The sequence below is a fragment of the Ranitomeya imitator genome, chromosome 5 (assembly GCF_032444005.1).
Source record: "Ranitomeya imitator isolate aRanImi1 chromosome 5, aRanImi1.pri, whole genome shotgun sequence".
NCBI lineage: Eukaryota > Metazoa > Chordata > Amphibia > Anura > Dendrobatidae > Ranitomeya > Ranitomeya imitator.
This window is the reverse complement of record NC_091286.1, coordinates 221,680,263-221,704,735: the sequence shown is the minus strand read 5'-3', so window position 1 is coordinate 221,704,735 and position 24,473 is coordinate 221,680,263. Positions and strand designations below refer to the sequence as shown.

Here is a 24,473-nt window from a genome sequence, read left to right as displayed (position 1 = left end):
TGCGGCCACCGGCTTCAGGGGCTTATCTACAGCATTCTGTAATGCAATTTTACGCAAAACTTTATAATCTAAACCCCAAACAAGGCGATCTCACACGAAAAGGGGAAAAAATTGGTAAAATCGATATTTCTGTCACAGATTAAATTACCCTCCTTGTCCCCAGACGAACTTTTATCCCTTAAATCACCGATAACATCAGATGAAATAGAAAATATTATCAAAAAACTTGAAATCCACAAATCCCTGGGCCCAGATGGGTTCACAAATGCTTATTTCAAATCCTTCTCCAATATTCTCTCTCCGCATCTAGCCGAAGTTTTCAACCACATCTTTCAAGGAGGTACCTTCCCCCCAGAGATGCTGATGGCATCAATCTCAGTCATACCCAAAGCAAAGGGTGACCCGGAAGCCATGGAAAACTTTAGGCCAATATCACTCAAATACTGATATAAAAATATACTCCAAAATTTTGGCAGATAGAATTAGTTTATTCCTACCAAATCTCATCAAAAACGATCAGATGGGTTTCATAAAGGGAAGACAGCCAGCAGATGCAACTAGAAGGATCATCGATGTTATAAAATGGGCAAATCAAAGCAAAACCCCATTAGCCTTACTATCTTTAGATGCCGAAAAGGCGTTTGATAGAATTGACTGGGACTTTTTGAGATCAACCCTTAAGAAGTTTGGTTTTGATGATACCCTGGTTGCCCACATCATGGCGCTATACTCAGAATCCAAGGCAAGCGTCTGCTGTAACAACCAAATATCAAATCCTTTTAATATCAGCAACGGCAGCAGGCAAGGGTGTCCTCTGTCCCCTATTTTATTTAATCTAGTTATGGAACCCCTAGCAGAGTCAATCAGGTTTAACACCAAAATTACAGGGATTATTACTAAAACACGCCAACACAAAATAACCCTCTTTGCCGATGATATCATTTTAACACTTTCTAACCCGGAAAAATCAATTCCCATAACACTCCTTGAAATAAAAAAATTCTCTTTACTCTCAAACTACAAGATTAATGAAACCAAATCAAATATTTTACCAATAGAGCCAAGTAAAAAATCAAACTCGATTCATTAAAACCACAACATCATTCAAATGGTGCGAGAGAGAATTTCCCTATCTAGGAATCATAACAAATAGGACCTTACAAGGAACAATGAAGTCAAACCTCAAATTCTTACATGAGATCGTGAACAAAGATTGCTCGACTCACAAAGATAAATCTTTATCGTGGTGGGGCAAATCCCTCACAGTGGGGATGTTCACACTCCCAAAAATCTTATACATCCTTAGATGCATCCCCTTACTAATACCTGCCATACATATTTCCAAACTTCAAACCCAGATCAACTCCTTCATTTGGAACTATAAGAGACCGAGAACAGCCACACAAACCCTCTTTAAAAGGAGAATCAATGGAGGGATTAACATTCCCAATCTCAAAGCCTATTATGACTCCTTACTATTAAAGCAAAGCATTCATTGGCTCAAGGATACGGATCCACCAGTATGGTTTGACCTGGAAACAGCAATAAACAACAATTCCCATCCTAAACTAATCATTTATAAGGCTTTATGCGATAATCCACCTAATTCCGTCGCTCACCCAGTGTTTCAAGCGGTAGCCAAGGCATGGTATAAAATATCACACCCTAAAAGAGGTTCAAACCACTCAGAAATTTTCAAAGAAATCCCCCTATCTCTCACGTACTCCATAATCAACGAGACCTTGCCTAGTATATGGCCCAACTCAAAAATAACAAAAATAGGAAACGTTTTCAATGGACAAAAGTTCTTAGATTTCCAAACATTAAAAAATAAATTTGGTATTCAGCCATCTCTTTTCATAGAATATTTGATTCTTAAAAAGAACATCAAAACATTCCTTGAGAAAAAAACAAAATTCTCGGAAGAATCGATTAAGATACTGAGCAATGTCGGGCACCGCATCTTTTGGAGTCACAAATTTGTTTATAACTGTTTTAATTCTGACCATAACTTCACTAAAAGCCCACCAACTAAAAAATGGGAAAAAGACCCAAATTCTACCTATAGCACTGAAGACTGGGAAGAGGCCATATCCATCTCTTATCAGTCTACCATTTCAATGTCTCTACAAGAGACCCACTTTAAAGTCATGTCACGCTGGTATTACACACCAAGCAGATTGGCCCATATGGGGTCCACTGGCTCCCCCCTTTGCTGGAGAGGTTGCGGACAAAAAGGAGACATGCCGCACGTCTTCTGGTACTGTCCAACTATAAATTCCCTATGGGTACAGATCTCCAAAAAAATATTTAATAAAATCCTTAAAGGGAACCTGTCACCCCGTTTTTTCAGATTGAGATAAAAATACTGTTAAATAGGGCCTGCGCTGTGTGTTACTATAGTGTATGTAGTGTACCCTGATTCCCCACCTATGCTGCGAAATACATTACCAAAGTCGCCGTTTTCTCCTGTCAATCAGGCTGGTCAGGTCGGGTGGGCGTGGTCACAGCGCTGTTTCTTCCCCAGCTTTACGTTGGTGGCGTAGTGGTGTGCGCATGTCCAAGGGCCGAATCCACTGCGCGCACGTGAAGAAACAGCGCGCGATCTGCGCTATTACTGGCATCGGTGGGGGCGGCCATCTTCCTGGGGCCGCGCGTGCGCAGATGGAGTGCTCCGCTGCACGGGGCTTCAGGAAAATGGCCGCGACATGTGACTATCACATGATTGCTAATTAACGATACTGATGTAAGCAACAATGTCAGGCATTTCTGACGTCACGCCCCTATGCCAGACTAAAAACATCCTGGGTCAGACTGCATCAGGCGATGTCTACCTTGTGACGTTGGATTATATCATTCGGTCACATGGTATTTCCCCTCCCCTGTGCAACCAGGAAGTATCTTGTGTGTTCCAGGTAACATCTTCCGGCTGGACATGTGACCGTGTCACAAGATTTTTTCATAATGTCGGATCACATAATCTGGTCACATGCCACCTTTTCTCTGCGTAATCAGGAAGTATTTCGCACGGGACCATACATACCCGTTAAAGAATCATGAGCGACATTTTGCCTCTCTGTCATTGGGCAATGACTATTTAAAGGGAACCTGTCCTCCCAAAATCGAAGGTGAGCTAAGCCCACCGGCATCAGGGGCTTATCTACAGCATTCTGTAATGCTGTAGATAAGCCCCCAATGTATCCTCAAAGATAAGAAAAAGAGGTTAGATTATACTCACCCAGGGGCGGTCCCGCTGCGGTTGTAGTCCGATGGGCGTCACGGTCCAGGGCCTCCCATCTTCTTATAAGATGGCAAGATATAAGCAGGATGGCACCATTGAAGCTCTAAAAAACTATAGGGAGAAAAATACTTTATCTAAAAAACTAATTAAAGCTGCCAAAAAGGAAACAGAGAAGCACATTGCTAAGGAGAGTAAAACTAATCCCAAACTGTTCTTCAACTATATCAATAGTAAAAGAATAAAAACTGAAAATGTAGGCCCCTTAAAAAATAGTGAGGAAAGAATGGTTGTAGATGACGAGGAAAAAGCTAACATATTAAACACCTTCTTCTCCACGGTATTCACGGTGGAAAATGAAATGCTAGGTGAAATCCCAAGAAACAATGAAAACCCTATATTAAGGGTCACCAATCTAACCCAAGAAGAGGTGCGAAACCGGCTAAATAAGATTAAAATAGATAAATCTCCGGGTCCGGATGGCATACACCCACGAGTACTAAGAGAACTAAGTAACGTAATAGATAAACCATTATTTCTTATTTTTAGTGACTCTATAGCGACAGGGTCTGTTCTGCAGGACTGGCGCATAGCAAATGTGGTGCCAATATTCAAAAAGGGCTCTAAAAGTGAACCTGGAAATTATAGGCCAGTAAGTCTAACCTCTATTGTTGGTAAAATATTTGAAGGGTTTCTGAGGGATGTTATTCTGGATTATCTCAATGAGAATAACTGTTTAACTCCATATCAGCATGGGTTTATGAGAAATCGCTCCTGTCAAACCAATCTAATCAGTTTTTATGAAGAGGTAAGCTATAGGCTGGACGTGGTATATCTCGATTTTTCCAAAGCGTTTGATACCGTGCCGCACAAGAGGTTGGTACACAAAATGAGAATGCTTGGTCTGGGGGAAAATGTGTGTAAATGGGTTAGTAACTGGCTTAGGCTACGTTCAGACTAGCGTTGTGCTAGTGTGCGTCGGGCGACGCAGCGGCGACGCACGCGTCATGCGCCCCTATGTTTAACATGGGGGACGCATGCGTTTTTGTTTGTTGCGTTTTGCGACACATGCGTCTTTTTTGCCGCAAGCGTCGGACCAAGAAAACGCAACAAGTTGCATTTTTCTTGCGTCCGATTTTCTGCAAAAAAACGACGCACGCGTCGCAAAATGCAGCGTTTTTGCATGCGTTTTGCCGCGTTTTTGCGTGCGTTGTGCGTTGCGTCGCCGACGCAGCGGCGCACAACGCTAGTCTGAACGTAGTCTTAGTGATAGAAAGCAGAGGGTGGTTATAAATGGTATAGTCTCTAACTGGGTTGCTGTGACCAGTGAGGTACCGCAGGGGTCGGTATTGGGACCTGTTCTCTTCAACATATTCATTAATGATCTGGTAGAAGGTTTACACAGTAAAATATCAATATTTGCAGATGATGCAGAACTATGTAAAGCAGTTAATACAAGATAGTATTCTGCTACAGATGGATCTGGATAAGTTGGAAACTTGGGCTGAAAGGTGGCAGATGAGGTTTAACAATGATAAATGTAAGGTTATACACATGGGAAGAAGGAATCAATATCACCATTACACACTGAACGGGAAACCACTGGGTAAATCTGACAGGGAGAAGGACTTGGGGATCCTAGTTAATGATAAACTTACCTGGAGCAGCCAGTGCCAGGCAGCAGCTGCCAAGGCAAACAGGATCATGGGATGCATTAAAAGAGGTCTGGATACACATGATGAGAGCATTATACTGCCTCTGTACAAATCCCTAGTTAGACCGCACATGGACTACTGTGTCCAGTTTTGGGCACCTGTGCTCAGAAAGGATATAATGGAACTAGAGAGAGTACAAAGGAGGGCAACAAAATTAATAAAGGGGATGGGAGAACTACAATACCCAGATAGATTAGCGAAATTAGGATTATTTAGTCTAGAAAAAAGACGACTGAGGGGCGATCTAATAACCATGTATAAGTATATAAGGGGACAATACAAATATCTCGCTGAGGAACTGTTTATACCAAGGAAGGTGACGGGCACAAGGGGGCATTCTTTGCGTCTGGAAGAGAGAAGGTTTTTCCACCAACATAGAAGAGGATTCTTTACTGTTAGGACAGTGAGAATCTGGAATTGCTTGCCTGAGGAGGTGGTGATGGCGAACTCAGTCGAGGGGTTCAAGAGAGGCCTGGATGTCTTCCTGGAGCAGAACAATATTGTATCATACAATTATTAGGTTCTGTAGAAGGACGTAGATCTGGGGATTTATTATGATGGAATATAGGCTGAACTGGATGGACAAATGTCTTTTTTCGGCCTAACTATGTTACTATGTTATGTTCTTACGATGGCGTCCTCTTCTTGTCTTCATGCTGCGGCTCCGGCGCAGGCGTACTTTGTCTGCCCTTTTGAGGGCAGGGCAAAGTACTGCAGTGCGCAGACGCCGGGCCTCTCTGACCTTTCCTGGCACCTGTAGTACTTTGCTCTGCCCTCAACAGGGCAAAGTAAGCCTGCACCGGAGCCGCAGCATGAAGACAAGAGGACGTCATCGTAAGAAGATGGGAGGCCCCGGACCGTGACGCCCATCGAACCAGAACTGCAGCGGGACCGCCCCTGGGTGAGTATAATCTAACCTCTTTTTCTCATCTTTCAGGATACATCGGGGGCTTATCTAGAGCAGGGGTGTCAAATTGCATTCCTCGAGGGCTGCAAACAGGTCATGTTTTCAGGATTTCCTTGTACTGCACAGGTGATAATTTAATCACCTACACACATAATGATTGCAGCACCTTGTGCAATGCTAAGGAAATCTTGAAAACATGCATGGTTTGCGGCCCTCGAGGAATGCAGTTTGACACCCCTGATCTACAGCATTCCAGAATGCTGTAGATAAGTCCCTGATGCCGGTGGGCAGTGGCGTAACTACAAAGTAATGGGCCCCGGTTCTAACTTTCAAATGCCCCCCCGCCCAAATATTTCCACCCAAATTCACATTTTCCCTATTCATTTCGCACACTATAGCTTTGTTGCAATGTTGCACTCACCTCAGTGGCGTAACTATCCAATGCCCCATTCTGGTATATATTTGTCCCTCGTTCTGCCGTTGTTCTGTAATGTATGAAAGAAAATAAACCATTATAATCATCAGGGGCTTACATAGAAGTCATGAGGATCCATATAAGAAGTATAATGCACCCCCCATAGTCCTCTATATAATATACTGCACAGTTCATAGTCATCCATGTATACATTTTAGTCCATTAAATTTATGATAGCAAAGAAACACATTCAATTACAATCTATATACCAAACCTCCCACAATAATGGACAGGCAAAAGAATGTATTGTTAAAATATAAACTTTATTTCTGTATTTTTTCTTAATAAGAGTCACACTTGTCTGCAGTGTTTATTAAAACAAATAAAAACTTAGAGTAAACTTAGGTAATTGGTTTATCCTTACCTCAAGAATTATGACCAAAGTAATCTTAGCAAGGCTACTCTTTAGAGAGTTGATGTGATTATTGGTGTGAGTTTCCTGTGTATTGTGTGTGTTCTGTGTCGTTGCTCGTGTCCCGCTGCCCTGGGTGCCGTCATGAGGTCCTGGTTGGCGCAGCTTGCGATTTGTGTCTGTGCCGTGGTGGTCATCTGTTTTGGTGTGGGCCGTGGTGCCTTGTGGAGGGATTCTGGTCTGTGGTGGTGTCTTGAGTGACTCCGTGGTGGGTGTTCTCTTGGTGGCGTGTGGTTTGTGTTTGTCTCGAGTTTTTGGTCAGAGGGTGGTTGGTGTTGGGTTGGTTTTCCTCCTGTTGGATTGTGTGGGCGGGGCTTGTGTGGTTTTCCTGGATTGGGATGGTGTTGTGGGCTGTGGTGCTGTTGATCTGGTGGCGGTTTGGGATTTTGGGGCTCGTCTGTGGGGATCGGATGTTGGGGTCGGAGTTGCGGGCTGATATTTCAAGCTCTCGGGAAGTTGCAGCATTACTTTGTCCAACCGTCCTGCTGGCCATTTCCATCCTCGGGAAGTTGCAGCATTACTTTGTCCAATCGTCCTGCTGGCCATTTCCATCCCCAACTTGTAGTACTCGTGTTCACACATGTAGCTTCCCCCGACATACCCTGCCATTGATGGTAAAACAGCTGTTGCAAAGCCAACAGCATATGAATGAAGGAATTCGAATGTCTGAGGATTAAATCTGTTGCCAATAGGATGACTAAGGAATTTTATGTAGGGAGCATCCTCGCCTAGTGATTTATAGATCCTCATTAGGTGGACAAATTGACTAACTTGTGCACGACACGTCCTGTTGCTATCTATGATGGGGGATTTGGCTTGCACCACAAATTTGCAAACCATCTGAAATCCTGTCAAACCTGCCATTTTCAGGTAAGTGCCTGCATGGGCAACGGCAGCTGGAATTCCTGAGGCAGCATGGGTTGATGACTCACACGCAACAATCAGGTCTACTATTGCTCTCCTGAGCGGGATATATGATCGTATCATCTCAACTATGAACCCAGCAGATTCATCAGACAAGAACCAGTCTGGATTGATACGGAGAGTTGAGGTCAAGGCTGCCATTCTCTTTCTAGCTCCTTCAACACACCTCCCTGATGCTGTTACAGCCTTAGATGCTATCAATATAATATGAGTCAAGACTGTAACATAAGCGGATTTTGAGCAGTGTCTCGCAAGTACAACAGGGACTCCTGACAAAGTTGTTACTTGCCCCAGTTCCGTCATACTCCATGATAGAGATCAATTCTAGAGTTTCATCGTCTTCTGCCTTCAAGATTCCATCTGGAGCATGGATTTGAACTCTAGTAATTGGAAGGCCTCTTTGTTTGGTGTATGCTTCAAGAACTACATCCATTTCAGGAATTGAGCCGAAGAGGAATGAGAAGAGGAACCCACATCTAACTTCTTCATCCAAGTCATCATGGTACAAAGCACTGTCACAAAGTTGAAGAAGGATCTTCCAAAGGTGCTTATCTCTTGTTCCTGAGAAGACTGGACACTTTAAGACGGAAGTTGCTCCTCTTAGACCGCCTACAATTGCAGAAGAAACTGGATTTACAGATCGTGCCTCACAAGCGGAAACAGCATCAGCCAATTCGTAGATCTGTGCGAGAGAGGTCGCCATCGCGTGTCCGGGAACTTCCAGATAGGCTAAATAGACAAAAATAAAAGCATTAATCTTCAATATATACTTTATTTCTATCATAAAAATCTAACAGTATTTCACAAAAAAAAATTAATGATGATGCTTCCTGTCAAATACAGATCAAAAATGGTCCCCAAAATACGAGTGACATATATTAGTTTACAGATAGCAATAATGCCTTGGTAATTCCACTCATAAAATTATTCATAAGTCAAAAAACAATTTTAATTCACAAATATAAAATGCTTAAGTGCAGCTACTATAATACTGTCCCTATGTGCAAAAATATAACTACTATAATACTGGCACTATGTACAGGAATATAACTACTATAATACTGCTCCTATGTACAAGAATATAACTACTATAGAGGTGGAGCCGCATATTCATTGCTGTAATGATCGGTAACTGACCGCTCAATACAGGAAGAAGATGCAGCGGTGGAAGAAGCAGGGACCGCGCCGGGAGCAGGTAAGTATACGGGGAGGGGAGCGCTGCGTGATATTTACCTGCTCCTCGCTCCGGTGCGGCTCCGTCTCCAGCGTCCTCTGGCAGAGACGCTCAGGTCGGAGGGCGCGATGACGTAGGCAGTGCGCGCCCTCTGCTGAGCGTCAGTGCTGGAGAAGGAGCCGCACGAGGAGCAGGTAAATATTGAAAGCGTATCAGCAGGGTGAATAATCCAAAAAGTAACACTATCGATAATAGCAATTGGATACAATAAAACTTGACTTTTATTAAAATTATGTTAAAAAATTCTAAAGAAATGCGACATATGCACCGAAACAAAAAATATGTACACGGGGGAAGGCGACCCTAGTGAGGAAGTGCCCTATAACCTAACACAGAAGGGAAGACAAACACAAATACATATATAAAATGACAGTACTGATTCTAAGTTAGACTGGTGATATACCAGCAACGAAGGTGATGCAAGAATCTACACTACAAATATGGACGCTGTCCATAGCCGGGGCTTCTAGTTTGCTTCACCATTACGGGAGAACTCCAGACAGTGAGGAATTTCTCCAATATCTTTGGTGAGATCTACCCATAACTTGGGAATGTTTTGTGTATATGTTGGTTGTATGTTTTGACCAACGTCAACGAGTTATACACATTTAAGCTAACTCTAGCATTTGTAGATCAATTGTAAGGGAACGCCCATCAATATTGCAGGGGCAAGCTGGTTCCATATTTACAAGAATGTGGACTGCAGTGCATTTGTTATAATGTTGGCTTTGAAGCCCCTTTGCTATGCTGCTACTAATTGACAGTACTGTGTTGTATGGTTCAATAATTGGGATGCAAACAAGCACAATACAGCGGTTCAGCCCCCAAGTGTAACATTACAGGTTATGGACCTGCATGGTGACTAATGCAAGTCCACATATTTTTCCTATAAAAGCCTCCTGATATAACACTGTGGGCTGCAACTTTGACTTCAATCAAGTATCCTCTATGATTGGTTCTGATATATGCATGTCTGGATACTAGTCTGCATAGATGGAAATAAGTAGATATCAGTCCATATCTTTTTGCCCCTTATGGTAGATGATTCTGTGATGCAATATCTTTTGATTGAAATATGCATTTTTCCAGAGGGCTTAGGAGGAATGGTGCTTCCCTACTGCACATTTGTAGTGTAGATTCTTGCATCACCTTTGTTGCTGGTATATCACCAGTCTAACTTAGAATCAGTACTGTCATTTTATATATGTATTTGTGTTTGTCTTCCCTTCTGTGTTAGGCTGGGTTCACATTGCGCTAGGTGTGTCCGTCTAACGGACTCGTTTTTAAGTAGTAAAAACGCAATGTAACGCACATACTAACGCGCCCATAGACTTGCATTGTCTAACGCATCGTGACGCATCCCTAAATTGGTATGCGTTTGTCACATAGCGTTTTTTTTCTGACGGACCTTCAACGCGGCTTGCAGCGTTTTCGGGTCCGGCCAAGCTAACGCAATACTAACGGAAGCGTTCATTCTGCCATAGAAGGCTATGGCAAACGCAGTCAGACGCAAATCATGAAAAATTTCCAAATAGGACCACACGTTTTAATAGCGTTTGAGGGTGGTCACATGTGGTCATGTGACAGGAAATGTGATTTCGGCCATTAAAGGAGGAAAATACCACCCACACATTTAGGTCTACTGCACGTGACAGAGTGTTGCAATAGCTCTCCTGAAATGTAAGTACATTTCTATATATATATATATATATATATATATATATATATATATATATATACAGTGGGGAAAAAAAGTATTTAGTCAGTCAGCAATAGTGCAAGTTCCACTACTTAAAAAGATGAGAGGCGTCTGTAATTTACATCATAGGTAGACCTCAACTATGGGAGACAAACTGAGAAAAAAAAATCCAGAAAATCACATTGTCTGTTTTTTTAACATTTTATTTGCATATTATGGTGGAAAATAAGTATTTGTTCAGAAACAAAATTTCATCTCAATACTTTGTAATATATCCTTTGTTGGCAATGACAGAGGTCAAACGTTTTCTGTAAGTCTTCACAAGGTTGCCACACACTGTTGTTGGTATGTTGGCCCATTCCTCCATGCAGATCTCCTCTAGAGCAGTGATGTTTTTGGCTTTTCGCTTGGCAAAACGGACTTTCAACTCCCTTCAAAGGTTTTCTATAGGGTTGAGATCTGGAGACTGGCTAGGCCACTCCAGGACCTTGAAATGCTTCTTACGAAGCCACTCCTTCTTTGCCCTGGCAGTGTGCTTTGGATCATTGTCATGTTGAAAGACCCAGCCACTTTTCATCTTCAATGCCCTTGCTGATGGAAGGAGGTTTGCACTCAAAATCTCACGATACATGGCCCCATTCATTCTTTCATGTACCCGGATCAGTCGTCCTGGCCCCTTTGCAGAGAAACAGCCCCAAAGCATGATGTTTCCACCACCATGCTTTACAGTAGGTATGGTGTTTGATGGATGCAACTCAGTATTCTTTTTCCTCCAAACACGACAAGTTGTGTTTCTACCAAACAGTTCCAGTTTGGTTTCAGCAGACCATAGGACATTCTCCCAAAACTCCTCTGGATCATCTAAATGCTTTCTAGCAAACTTCAGACCGGCCCAGACATGTACTGGCTTAAGCAGTGGGACACGTCTGGCACTGCAGGATCTGAGTCCATGGTGGCGTAGTGTGTTACTTATGGTAGGCCTTGTTACATTGGTCCCAGCTCTCTGCAGTTCATTCACTAGGTCCCCCCGCGTGGTTCTGGGATTTTTGCTCACCGTTCTTGTGATCATTCTGACCCCACGGGGTGGGATTTTGCGTGGAGCCCCAGATCGAGGGAGATTATCAGTGGTCTTGTATGTCTTCCATTTTCTAATTATTGCTCCCACTGTTGATTTCTTCACTCCAAGCTGGTTGGCTATTGCAGATTCAGTCTTCCCAGCCTGGTGCAGGGCTACAATTTTGTTTCTGGTGTCCTTTGACAGCTCTTTGGTCTTCACCATAGTGGAGTTTGGAGTCAGACTGTTTGAGGGTGTGCACAGGTGTCTTTTTATACTGATAACAAGTTTAAACAGGTGCCATTACTACAGGTAATGAGTGGAGGAAAGAGGAGACTCTTAAAGAAGAAGTTACAGGTCTGTGAGAGCAAGAAATCTTGATTGTTTGTTTCTGACCAAATACTTATTTTCCACCATAATATGCAAATAAAATGTTAAAAAAACAGACAATGTGATTTTCTGGATTTTTTTTTCTCAGTTTGTCTCCCATAGTTGCGGTCTACCTATTATGTAAATTACAGACGCCTCTCATCTTTTTAAGTGGTGGAACTTGCACTATTGCTGACTGACTAAATACTTTTTTGCCCCACTGTATATATATATATATATATCTCAGTATACATCATGGGAGTCTGTAATGTCCGTCGGATGTGTGTGTGTACTAAACATGTATTGCTTTGTTGCACACAGATGTCGGATACAGATGTCAGCAGCAGCAGCAGCGTGTCTGCGATTTTTTCGTCTCAGTCGGTAGGCTTGCACTTTAAAAAACCACTATAATGTTGTATGAAACTCCATTGTATTGAGCTAGGCATAACAATCCTGTTTATTGTTTTATTGTGAATAGGAGTCTTCTGAGCCCGAGGCTGCTAGACCACCCCCCAAAAAACATGCTAAAACAACAAAGGTACATAGCACACATGTTGAATTTTTCAGGCATAAATTTATTGATCCAATGAATGACATTTTTTTTTTTCATTTTACATACACAAAAGGTTGTGGCACACGGAGAACACAAAAGAAAGAAGGTCCCTAGCCGTCTGTCGTCGCCACAACTGCCAGTGGTAAATATAAAACTAGAAATATTCTATCCAATATTTATCAACAATCTATCTATTCACTTTCTATCTACTATATCTATAAACTATCTATCAACTATCGCTCCATCTATTTGTCTATCTATATCTATGTATCTATCTATCTATATCTATTTATCTATCTATATCTATGTATCTATCTATCTATATCTATATTTATGTATCTATCAATCTATCTATATCTATCCATCTATATTTATGTATCTATCTATCTATGTATCTATCTATCTATATCTATGTATCTATCTATATCTATGTATCTATATATCTATATCTATGTATCTATCTATTGCTATATCTATGTATCTATCTCTGTATATATGAATATGGCCATCCAGTGAAATTGACACTATCAACATAACTTTTTGTGTTTACATAGTCCAAGTCAGCAGCCAAAAAAAAAAAGGATTGTCGTTGACGAAGAGCCATTGACTATCCACAACGAGACACTGATCAACCTTGTGGAAGCCAACCCCTCCATATGGGACCAGAGCGACAGCTCCCACCATCACATCGTGAAGAACCGGAAGTTGTGGGATCAAATAATCTGTCACTTTGATCCCCGATACATGGAGAAGTCGACAACCTCAAAGAAAAAAATTGGTAAATATTGGTGACGTAACATCGGAAATTGTAAAAAAAATAAAATAAAAAATATTCTATCATATCAACCTATCCACTTGTTGTCTATCTCTCAATTATCAACTATCTGTACACTATATCTATCTATCTATCTATACACTATTTCTAAACTATTTCTTATTTAACAACTATCTATCTACTATTTATATATCAACTATCCTAGCAAACTATGAAAAATTTGTTCCTATATCTTAAAACTATCTATCTATCTATATATATATATTTTTTTTTTTTAATTAAAAAAGCCGATGCTGTCCATACCCGTTGGAAGTCCATCCGCGATCGCTTTGTCCGTGACTACCGGAACAGTCAGAATGCACCAAGCGGATCCAGTGGTAAACGGGTGACCCCGTATGTGCATTACGACCAACTGCTCTTTCTTCAAAAAACATTGTCTCAGCGCTCGTAAGTACAAATAGGTCTGTGTGCGAGACAAAATTGTTTAACCCTGCTGTTCTGTTGGTCAAAAATGACCGACTTTGAACTTCAATATTCTTTAAAATATTCAAGATGCGGTTCTGAAACCCGTGGCCGACCGACCCATCCTCATTTAAGTCAATCAACCACAAGTTTCAGAACCGCATCTTGAACACCCCAAAAAATACCAAAGTTCAAAATAGGTCTCCCCAGACCGAACAGAACAGCAGGGTTAAAGGAAAATAATTTACTTTTTTTTTTTTTTTTTTTTTTTTTTGCGTTACAGTACGATATGCAGTACCACTGCTCCTAGACCGACAGAGGAACTGGAGCCTTCTCCAGTGGAACCAACGCAACCTGAAGATGTGTCTGGCATCAGCGAGCCACGATCTGCGGATAGAAGCACTGTTGCTGCAGGTGTGAGTGCCCGATTGCAATCACAGCGTGGACGCAAGCGAGCATCACAAAAAGATGAAGCTGATGCAATTATCGTGGATGGACTCCAACGGGTAGAGGACATGTGTCGCAGTGAGCTCAAAGACCTGAGGCGAGAAATTACCGAGCTGCAAGCACGCGAGTCTGTATACTCTGCTAATGAGTGGAAGCTACTTTTCTTATTCTATGTGCCTGTAGCACAAAATATCCCGGCACATAGAAACCTTATGTTTAGACAAAGACTGAACGAGCTTTTAGAGGAATTTGTGGGCCCCCAGGAACCCGCTCCATCGGGAACAAGAAGAATGGACATGCCGGCCTACAACCCTCAATATAGAGGCCGGGGTGAACCTCATAGACAATGTAGCAGTCCATCATACAGTTGGGCAGACAATACGCCCGTGCAGTACCAAAGTCTTTAGTACGTTCACTGTCCCCAGCCAGGTGCAATTACCGCAATGCAATTTTTTTTTTATTTATGTTTTTGTTGTGATTTTCTATTTTCCTTTTTTTTCATCCCTATGGGATATCATATGTTAAACCTGTGTACCAACAGTTTGTTGGAAAAATCCATAAACATTTAGTAAACGGTTTCAAATTTAAGATTCTTGTATGACTAACTTTTAACACAACATAACTTTTTACACGACATCAGGAAGAATTTACAATAATTTTCACACGTATCTGTCTTGCCATGGAACATGGCCTTCATGTGTGAAGTAATGTGCAAATTGATCACGAATCCTCATTATTTGTGCTGTTGACCGAACTGCATTCGATTCAATGCTACTGAGGTTCGACTCACAATCATCGGGGTCTACCACCTGGGGTTCATGTCTCGCCACAAAATTATGCAGACAGATGCACGCCTTCACAACACGGTCCACAATTTCTGGTTGCAGTTGCATGCAGGTTAGTAAAATCCGCCATTTTAATGTCAAAATCCCAAAGGCACACTCCACATAACGTCTAGCCCGGCTCAAGCGATAATTAAAAATGCGCCTGCTGGAGTCTAGACTACGGCTTGAGTAGGGCTTGAGGAGATTTTGTCCTAGTTGGAAGGCCTCGTCACCAACTAAAACATAGGGCAAACTTGGGCCTTCGGTCCCCGGAAGAGGTCGTGATGAGGGTATGTTTAACCCCTTAGTGACGGAGCCAAATTTTTGAAATCTGACCAGTGTCACTTTATGTGGTAATAACTCTGCAACGCTTCAACAAAGCCCATTGATTTTGAGATTGTTTTTTCATGACACATTATACTTTATGATAATGGTAAATTTAGGTTGATATGCTTTGTGTTTATTTATTAAAAATATCAGAAATTTGAAAAAAATGTTAAAAAATTAGCAATTTTCAAACTTTGAATGATTATCCCTTTAATCCCGATAGTCATACCACAGCAAAACATTAATAAATAATATTTCCCACATGTCTGCTTTACATCAGCACCATTTACAAAATGTTATTTTATTTTGTTAGCATTTTAGGAGGTTTAAAAATGTAGCAGCAATTTACATTTTTTTCAATGAAATTTGCAAAATGTATTTTTTTAGGGACCTATCCATGTTTGAAGTGAATTTGGGGGTCCTATATATAGGGAAATCCCCACAAGTGATACCATTTTAAAAACAGCACCCCCTGACATATTGAAAACTGCAGTCAGGTAGTTTGTTAACCCTTTGGGTGATTTTCAGGAATTAATGCAAAGTGGCATGAGAAATATGAAAATGTGTATTTTTACCACCTAAATGTCACTAACTTCTGAACAGATTACTACAGCCGTCAGACTCTAAAACCGCTATTTGGTCGTGAATTGCCATGACATACATCAGGACCACACAATCATGATCTGAGACCACCAATTGGGATAAAGAGGAAGCCCCCACACTGTTAACCATTTATAATGATGTAGTCACTACTGACAGCAGCATCTAAGGGGTTAAATAGATTTGGATGGTGCAAACACTGATCATGGCTGATGCAGAAAGTTGTCAGCTATAGTGTACAGCCGACAGCTGCTGGATTGTTACCTGTATGGGAATATAAGTCTCTTATATCTCAGGTCAGTTAAAAGGCGTATTGGCGGTCACTAAGGGGTTAAACTTTGGCTGTACAAACATCGGCCCATGTTGGAGTCTCTGAATACTCTGGAATCGTTAGTCCGGCCATAAGCACCAATATCCACAGCAACAAAACGGTACCTGGCATCCGCAATCGCCATCAATACTATAGAAAAGTATTTCTTATAGTTATAGTAGAGGGAACCACTATGCGCAGGTTTCTGAATCCGAATGTGCTTTCCGTCCACGGCACCAATACAATTGGGGAAATTAGCCACATCCTCAAACTGTTGGGAAATCGCTAGCCACATTTCTGATGTTGGTGTTGGTAGCACAAGTGGTTGCAAGTTGTTCCAAATGGCATCACAAGTTTCCCGAACCAGTTGACAAATTGTTGACTTCCCAAGTCTAAACTGATAATGCAGTGACGCAAAAGTTTCTCCGGTAGCCAGATATCTGTCGACATTCAAAAACAAAAAGCAAAAAAAAATTAGGATTTTAATGATCATCTAAAGGCTAGTTACAATAGAATATACAATTGCTAAATGAACATTAGGCCACACGATACAGAGATCTAGTCTTTGTCAATAGAATGATAAAAAAAAATGTATAATTACCTCACAGTCACTACTAAACGTTGCTCCGCACTGATGCTTTCACGAAAAGTGCTGCGATGATGATGTATCTCATCCTTCACATGTGAGAGCAGAACATCAAAGGTCTCAATGGACATCCGTAGATAGCGTTGGAATTTGAAGGGATGATCCCGAAGCTGCATATACAGGGTGTGAAAGGCACCATATGTACTCCGCAAGAAATTCACTTCGTGGATCCAATATCTCCTTTGCGAACTACGCTTTCTCTGCCGAAGTCGCAACCGCATCAAGCGAAATCTGACGAGCTCAGACACAAACATCTTGCTAGCAGAAGTTAACTCAATGCTTTCAAAATGGAGAATGAGTCTGTGCCCACACCCGACAATGACAAAAGGGAAAAAAAAAAAAAACCCGAACAACTTTATTGACAGTGACAAACACAGACAAACGGATACTTCGTTAACGGACATCAAAATGAAAAAACGCGATCACATGCGTTAACGCTAGCGTTACCGTGACGACGAATTTCACATTTTTGCTCCTTTTCTGTACATGCGTTTAACGCCATGTACTTGACGCAATGTGAACCTAGCCTTAGGGTATAGGGCACTTCCTCACTAGGGTCCCCTTCACCCGTGTACATATTTTTTGTTTCGGTGCATATGTCGCATTTCTTTAGAATTTTTTAACATAATTTAATAAAAGTCAAGTTTTATTGTGTCCAATTGCTATTATCGATAAATATTGAAAGCGCCGGCGTCCTGAGCGAAGAGAGGTGAGTATGTGATTTTTTTTTTATTGCAGCAGCATTATATATGGCACAGCTTTATATGGAGCATCTATGGGGTCATAATGAACGGTGCAGAGCGTTCTATATGGCACAACTTTATATGGAGCATATATGGGGCCATAATGAACGGTATAGAGCATTCTATATGGCACAGCTTTATATGGGGCCATAATGAACTATGCAGAGCATTATATATGGCACAGCTTTATATGGAGCATCTATGGGGCCATAATGAACGGTGCAGAGCATTATATATGGCACAGCTTTATATGGACATCTATGGGGTCATAATGAACGGTGCAGAGCATTATATATGGCACAGCTTTATATGGAGCATCTATGGGGCCATAATGAACGGTGCAGAGCATTATATATGGCACAGCTTTATATGGACATCTATGGGGTCATAATGAACGGTGCAGAGCATTATATATGGCACAGCTTTATATGGAGCATCTATGGGGCCATAATGAACGGTATAGAGCATTCTATATGGCACAGCTTTATATGGGGCCATAATGAACGATACAGGGCATTATATATGGCACAGCTTTATATGGAGCATCTATGGGGCCATAATGAACGGTGCAGAGCATTATATATGGCACAGCTTTATGTGGAGCATCTATGGGGCCATAATGAACGGTATAGAGCATTCTATATGGCACAGCTTTATATGGGGCCATAATGAACGATGCAGAGCACTATATATGGCACAGCTTTATATGGAGCATCTATGGGGCCATAATGAACAGTGCAGAGCATTATATATGGCACAGCTTTATATGGAGCATCTATGGGGCCATAATGAACGGTGCAGAGCATTATATATGGCACAGCTTTATATGGAGCATCTATGGGGCCATAATGAACGGTGCAGAGCATTCTATATGGCACTGCTTTATGTGGAGCATCTATGGGGCCATAATGAACGGTATAGAGCATTCTATATGGCACAGATTTATATGGGGCCATAATGAACGATGCAGGGCATTATATATGGCACAGCTTTATATGGAGCATCTATGGGGCCATAATGAACGGTGCAGAGCATTATATATGGCACAGCTTTATGTGGAGCATCTATGGGGCCATAATGAACGGTGCAGAGCATTATATGTGACACAGCTTTATATGGAGCATCTATGGGGCAATAATGAATAGTATGGAGCATATGTTTTTATTTTTGAAATTCACCGGTAGCTACTGCATTTCCTACCCTAGGCTTATACTCGAGTCAATAAGTGTTCCCAGTTTTTTGTGGCAAAATTAGGGGGGGGGGGTCGGCTTATATTTGAGTATATACAAAAACGAACATTGACTTTACTGCCATATTGTGACCATATGCAACTTTGATGGTCACAATACTCTGAGTGCCCCTATAACAATGATGCTTAAGTGCCCACTTAACATTTAATAATGTCCTCTAAGTTCCCCCATGTACTGCTCCATTATACACAGTATGGTGAGCTTAAAGCTTCCCTATACACAGTCCAAGGCCCCCACAGCTCCCCTATACACAGTATGATGATTCTATAACTCCCCTATACACCGTATGATGTTCCCACTGCTCCCCTCTACACAGTATGATCCCACTGCTCCCCTATAGATAGTATGAGCCCAATGCTCCCCTATAGATAGTATGAGCCCAATGCTCCCCTATACACAGTATAATGCTGACAGAACACTATAGAAAGTATAATGCCCCCCCAGAGCTCCCCTATATACAGTGTAATGGGACAACAGCTCCCATATGCACAATATGCCTTCACAGTTCCCTATACACAGTATGATGGGCCTGCAGCTCCTGTCAAACAGTATGATGTCCCCCACAGTTCCCCTGTACACAGTATGATGGGCCCACAGCTTCCTTATACACAGTATGATGGGCCCACAGCTCCCTTATACACAGTATGATGGGCTTGCAGCTCCCTTATACACAGTATGAGGGGCCCGCAGCTCCCTTCTACACAGTATGATGTGTGCACAGCTTCCTTATACATAGTATGTTGGACTCATAGCTCCCTTATACACAGTATGATGGGCCCACAGCTCCCTTATACACAGTATGATGGGCCCACAGCTCCCTCATACACAGTATGATGGGCCCACAGCTCCATTATACACAGTATGATGGGCCCACAGCTCCCTTCTACACAGTATGATGGGCCCACAGCTCCCTTCTACACAGTATGATGGGCCCACAGCTCCCTTCTACACAGTATGATGTCCCCACAGCTCCCTTATACACAGTATGATGGACTCGCAGCTCCCTTATACACAGTATGATGGGCCCACAGATCCCTTATACACAGTATGATGGGCCCACAGATCCCTTATACACAGTATGATGGGCCCACAGATCCCTTATACACAGTATGATGGGCCCACAGCTCCCTGTCATGATCTGGATGTCCCAGTCATTTACTCATCCTCCGGCATATTCACTATTTTGTGGCACTGCTGCAGTGCCGCTGCTCAAACTTATGAGCGCAGCTTCTCACAGGCCAGAAGTTAGAAGCTATGTCACAAGCGCTCAATGTAAAACTATGAGGCTATGTGAATTTAAATTTAAAAAAACTGACCGTCACATCCAAACATAGACTAAGTGTGAACAGGTGCTGAACCTAGAGTCACCAACTCATATACAGTCAAATAAATAAGGCAGCACACTGCAGCGCTAAAACATGCAAATATGAAACATGAAAATCGAACTGCATTACTGCACTAGAAATATGAAAAAATGAGAGCGTTTAGCGCATAAATTGGCCAATTCATGTGTACCTGGTAGCCACATGAATTGGCCAATTTATGCGCTAAACGCTCTCATTTTTTTCATATTTCTAGTGCAGTGATGCAGTTCAATGTTCATGTTTGCATGTTTTGGCACCGCAGTGTGCTGCCTTATTTATTTGACTATGAGGCTATGTGCACTTGTTGCGGATTCGTGAGCGGAATTTACCGCGGATTTCCTGCGTTTTTTGTGCAGATTTTACCTGCGTTTTACCACCTGTGGATTCCTATACAGGAGCAAATGTAAAATGCTGCAGAATCCGAAAAAGAATTGACATGCTACAGAAAATACAACGCAGCGTTTCCGCAAAGTATTTTCCGCACCATGGGGACTGCGGATTTGGTTTTCCATAGGTGTACATTGTACTGTAAACCAGATGGAAAACTGCTGCGAATCCGCAGTGGCTAATCCGCAACGTGTGCACATAGCCTAAGGGTATGTGTCCACGTTCAGGATTGCATCAGGATTTGGTCAGGATTATATGCAGGTAAAATCCTGACCAAATCTGCACCTGAGGTCACTGGCAGGCCACCTGCGTTGTCCTTGTGTTGTTTCTGCACTGCAAGGACATGCTGCGTTCTTAAAAGACGCGCCGCATGTGCGTTTTCGCGGGTATGACGCATGCGTCTTTTAATGCATAGTGGAGACGGGATTTCATGAAATCCCCTCCACTATGCTGTAACATCTGGACGCTGCATTTTTTACGCTGCGGCTCAACGCAGCGTAAAAAACGCAGCGTTTCCTGAACGTGGAAACATACCCCAAGAATGAGAAAGAGGCCAGAACGAGGCTCCCATAGACTCACATTGATTAGTGACCTCTGCGCTGCTCTATGAAACACTGGAGCCGCGGACAGGTCACAAACTGCAGGAGACAGAGCAGAGCAGAGACAAAACAGATGAAAACGCCAGAAGGCGAGTATCAGACTGGGGGTAGGGGACGTGGATTTTCAGCACCACTCCAGCCATGAAATAAAAAATAATGCTGAGTGGTGCTGTAAATGTGATGCAGCTCTTGGTTACTGTATGCGGGCTCCTTATACTAATACTCATAAAAGACCCAGGTGGTATGTTTCAATAGCCCCCTAACCCCCCCACCCCCCCCAGACAGCAAATATTACATGTGATGGAGTACATATATCATTACAAAACATTATAATATTCAGCCCCCAGTGACCTGTCCCCCCTCCCCCACTTCAGCCCCAATACCCCCATCATCTCACATCCACCCCTCAGTGCCCTGTCCCACCTCACCCACCTTCTGCTCTCACAACCCCCAAATGGTCTCACATTCACCCTCCAGTACCCTGTCCCCCCTCACTCACTTTCAGTCCCCACAATACCCCAACGGTCTCAGTGACATACCTGAATTTAATAAACCTAATAAGCTCCATCCCCACTTACTGATAAAAGTTTGCACTGCAGGCAGGACCAGGAAGTAAGTGAAATGCAAGGTGGGCACTAGGACCCAGCGTGCCTGAGCCAATCCCAGCCTGCACAGAGTGAAGAAAAACTGCAGCCAGGAAAAGCTTCATCATCAGGTCAGAGGGGCGAAACCATTCACTGCAGGAGGGAGACTGCAGCCGCCACTGTGCTAGCAGCGTGCAGAGTCTCCATCAGATGGGAGCAGTCATTATATTGCTCTGCTCCTATGCGGTGTTCTGCCTCCTCGCAGTAGTGGCCCTGCCCTGGCTCCCAGTGGGCCCTTCATGTGACAGGGCCCGGGGCGATGGCCCCCTCTGCCCCCCCAGTAGCCACGCTACTGACGTGACCACATTCAATCCATTTTCCCCCATGTTAGGGTATGTTTCCATGTGCAGTAAACGCTGCGTGTTTGACGCTGCAGAGACGCAGCGTCAAACACGCAGCGTCCAGATGTTACAGCATAGTGGAGGGGATTTAATGAAATCCCATCTCCACTATGCGTGGTAACACGCACGCGGTGGCCTGCGACTCTGGATATGCGGCGCGTCTTAAGATTGCGTCGTCGCAATGTATAACAGGGCCCTATGTGTGGGGTGCGATGATCCCGAATGTGTGCTATGAACACATCCGGCATCATCGCGTCCCAGAAGGGGGCGGAGCTTAGCGCGGAGCGGGTTTGCCGCTCCGACTAAACCGCCGGCCATCCTGAAGGTGGACACGTACCCTAACTAGAGGACCTGCGGTGACGCCTCTCTGCTGCTGGCCACAATGGTTCGGTCCTTCTCCTTCACTATTGCTAGACAGGTGGACGCTATAGTTACGCCCTTGCCAGTGGGCTTAGCTCACCTTCGATTTTGGGGGTGACAGGTTCCCTTTAAATAGCTCCTTCTCCAGCTGCCCATTACCCCTGGATGAAGCTTTCCAGAGCGAAATGTGCGTCGGTGTGGTGGGTCCCTCGTCCCTTGCCCTACTGGTAATGTTATTTTCAATATTATTGATGTTTGTATACCTTTGCTAATATATATACATGCTCTACTCTGGTCTCCTATTTGGATGTTCAATACCATTAACCCCTTGGTGACCACCAATACGTCTTTTTACTGACCTGAAATATAAGGGACTAGCATCCCTACACTGAAGACAATACAGCAGCTGTCAGCTGTACACTATAGCTGACAATTTGCTGCATCAGCCACAATGTTGGTACTGACTACAAGTCATTTAGCATTATTTACAAAAACGTATAACCAAGGAAATTGAAACAAATGTGTAACCATAAATTCCCTTTAAAACAGGTCTTTCAATAGTATAAATATTAAAAAACACCTACCCAGTGAAAAAGGTTTGATACCCAAATAAACGTACCAACAAATTTGCCTAAAGATTCCCTGTATTAGGCCTAAATATGTCCCTACCTGGCTGTGGAGGTTGGCACCCTAAAGAAACGAACTGGTGCCCCCACTCAACGTGGTCTATCCCCCTCACTCTCCTATCACAACCCTCATAATAAAAGGTAGGAAAACAAGGTCTCAGAGTAAAGATGAAGAGAGCCTTTTTGATGAAATCTTTTTTACAGGCATCTTATATGACAAATAGATAATACTAAAACATACGTAGTCATAACTCATACTCCACAACACATCAGTATAGTCCAACTGGCACCTACAATATCTCAATCGGGTATATACCTGAATTGGCAATAATTAACAATAAATATTAAGGTGATAAAAAGAAATTTGCATAGATTAGATATCCTCTGGTAATAGTCCATTATTCTATACCTCATGTACCATGCTACACACATGGATTAGATATAAAGACTATATGCAAGCCAAGAGAACATAATGATTATTAGATATTTGGGAGTGAACTTAGCTGAATCGGATGCACCCAGACGCATTTCCCCGTACACACTGTTCATCAGGAGGCACTGTAGAGGCCGGATGTCATGATAGTTAGCGACCATGTTTTAGTAACATCCATTTGTCATATAAGATACCAGTAAAAAAGATTTTGTTATCAAAAAGGCTCTCTCTGTCCCTAGGGGAGTGAGGGATAGACCACATTGAGTGGGGGCACCAGAACGTTTCTTTAGGGTGCCAACCTCCACAGCTAGGTAGTGACATATTTAGGTCTAATACAGGGAATCTTTAGGCAAATTTGTTGGTCATTTTATTTGGGTATCAAACCTTTTTCACTGGTAGGTGTTTTTAATATTTATACTATTAAAGATCTGTTTTAGAGGGAATTTATGTTTACACATACAAGTCGTTTAGCCCCTTAAAAGCTGCTGTCAATTACTACAGCATCTACCGTATATACTCGAGTATAAGCCAAGATTTTCAGCCCATTTTTTTGGGCTGAAAGTCCCCCTCTCGGCTTATACTCGAGTCATATACCGGGAGGTCGGCAGGTGAGGGGGATCGGGGGCTGTGTAGTTATACTTACCTGCTCCCAGCACGGTCCCTGTAGTCCCTGGCTTCCCCGGCGCTGCAGATTCTCCCTGTACTGAGCGGTCACATGGCACCGCTCATTACAGAAATGAATAGGCAGCTCCACC

General features: G+C 42.7%; 2 long non-coding RNA genes across 2 annotated transcripts in view; one reads left to right on the top strand and one right to left on the bottom strand.

The window, feature by feature from the left end:
- Nucleotides 1-6,598: 6,598 nt before the first annotated feature.
- The window catches only part of LOC138680635 (uncharacterized), a 75,568-nt gene continuing 57,693 nt past the window's right edge, over nucleotides 6,599-24,473 (bottom strand). Inside the window, exon 3 of the long non-coding RNA XR_011321704.1 lies at nucleotides 6,599-8,400. This is a non-coding gene — a long non-coding RNA (uncharacterized lncRNA). The remainder of the gene's footprint in view (nucleotides 8,401-24,473) is intronic.
- On the top strand, nucleotides 12,357-13,832 carry LOC138680634 (uncharacterized). The gene is made up of 3 exons (XR_011321703.1): nucleotides 12,357-12,722; nucleotides 13,135-13,358; nucleotides 13,643-13,832. It is a non-coding gene; the product is annotated as an uncharacterized lncRNA (long non-coding RNA).